The 1,922-nt window shown below is 39.4% G+C and overlaps 1 pseudogene; it reads right to left on the bottom strand.

Moving 5' to 3' along the window:
- Positions 1 to 937: 937 nt before the first annotated feature.
- Positions 938 to 1,687, bottom strand: LOC110217903 (protein MEMO1-like; annotated as a pseudogene).
- Between the last annotated feature and the right edge of the window lie 235 nt (positions 1,688 to 1,922).

Raw genomic sequence — 1,922 nt, 5'->3', positions numbered from 1 at the left:
GTTTCTGGTTCCAGTTAGTGTAAGAATGTAAATTTGTTCTATTTCTTCCCTCTTCTAACTTCTCTGATGACACATAATGGCATGGGGTTGACACTGAGTTTTTGAAAGCTATGCTAGTATAACACATAAAAGTCAAACCAAGATTAAAAAAAAACTCCTCAAGTATTGGTCTGGGAAATATCATTATGTTTAACCACCTCAGTTATGGTTACCAAGAAACCTCACCAGGTTGGTGGTGTAGAAGTTTGTGATTTTTTTCTACAAAACATATTTCAAAAATAATCAATGTGTAGAGGAGTCATGGTCTGCATTGGGGGAAGGAGTACTCCCAGATCTGTTTCTTTATAGTGTCTCAAAGTGGAAAGAGATGACACACTTAACATGCTGTTGTTCAATCATTTAACTCATAACTGACTCTTACTGACCACATTTGGGGTTTTCTTGGCAAAGGTATCACAGCAGTTTACTATTTCCTTCTCCAGCTCATTTTACAGATGAGGAACTGAGGCAAACATGGTTGAGTGACTTGCCATGGGCAAGACAGTAAATGTCTTGGACCATATTTAAGCTCAGGTAGATGAATCTTCCTTGACTTCAGGACAGGTATTTACACTAGAGATTTGTTATATTCTAATACAGATCATTTATAAATGCAATTTTCATTATTAAAAAGCTTCCACCCTTTTTGGTTTGTTTACAATTTACAAAACTATTCTGAAGCCAGCCTTCCTTCCTTCTGTTGTCCTAAACAAGAAAGCATTTTACAATGAGTTGAAATTAAGGGAGGGCTATGCCTACTAGAAAAGGGAAGAAAGTTCTATCAGTTTTGAGGTTTCAGTATCCCCAAAGACCAGGAACTACATCTTTGTAAGGGCTAGGCTGGGATCCCATTTAGAGAATGAGTATGTGCAGATGGTACTCCTGAGTATTCGGATATTCAGTGGACTGTAAGTACTCCAGCTGCATAACTCTCTGAACTGTCTTGTCAGTTTCTATGCTGGCTTGATGGGGACATAATTCAAAAATGAAAAGCTCATATTCATTCCATTCTTCTGGAGCTCTGTGATAGCATTTAACAACACCCCAATTGGATATCTTCCACATATTGTGTTATGGTATTTTTTCAAGTAATTGCTAAAAGATACAGGGTCTAGGTGTTCTACAATACTTGTGCCCATTTTATATAGATGTTCAATGGACCTATAAATCTCCCCCTTGGATTCATCATAGTAACTGTAATGGAACCTTAGACCCCAATGACAGAAATCAGACAAAAGCACAAAGAGATTAATAGGATCTGCTAGATAATTACTGAAGAGTTTTCCGAATTCCTGTTCTTTTTACTCACTCAGATGACCAGCCAATACAAGAATAACGGTAAATTCATCCTTATGGCGTTCTATAGCTTTAGCAGTATAAGGCAAATGCATTTCAATACTGTGTTCATCTTCATCTGTCTGCAGAGACATGTGCTCAAACATTCTTGTCTTCCATAGCTCTGCATAAATCTTTTGATCAATATGAGGCTCATACAGAGGTGTTCTGTATATAGCCACCCTGGAGAGTGCCCATCGAGATAAGGGTACGTGATGGGAAGGCTCAAGGATGAATATTCTCTGGGTAATAGATGAATCCACTTGTTTGAAAGCATGAGCAGCACAAGACCCACAATAAGTATATCCTGCATTCAGGGCAATAATGGCTCTAGCAGGTCTTGTGGATTGTACTTGTGACAGCCAACCTTCTAATTGTGTATTCAGTTGAGGACCTGAGACTGTGTACCAGCTCCCGTCATGACTGGCTTCCTTGCAGACCAGTTGTTTGGATATCTTGGAACCTGCATGGACTATGGTGCACAAGGATGAATGAGGCAGCAGCTGCAGCCACTGCAGGAACTGCTTAGGAAGGGGCCCTTGTTCTTT

This window comes from Phascolarctos cinereus, unplaced genomic scaffold (assembly GCF_003287225.1).
Source record: "Phascolarctos cinereus isolate Bilbo 61053 unplaced genomic scaffold, phaCin_HiC Scaffold_5;HRSCAF=322, whole genome shotgun sequence".
Classification (NCBI taxonomy): Eukaryota; Metazoa; Chordata; class Mammalia; order Diprotodontia; family Phascolarctidae; genus Phascolarctos; species Phascolarctos cinereus.
This window is presented reverse-complemented; position numbering and strand designations above follow the sequence as displayed.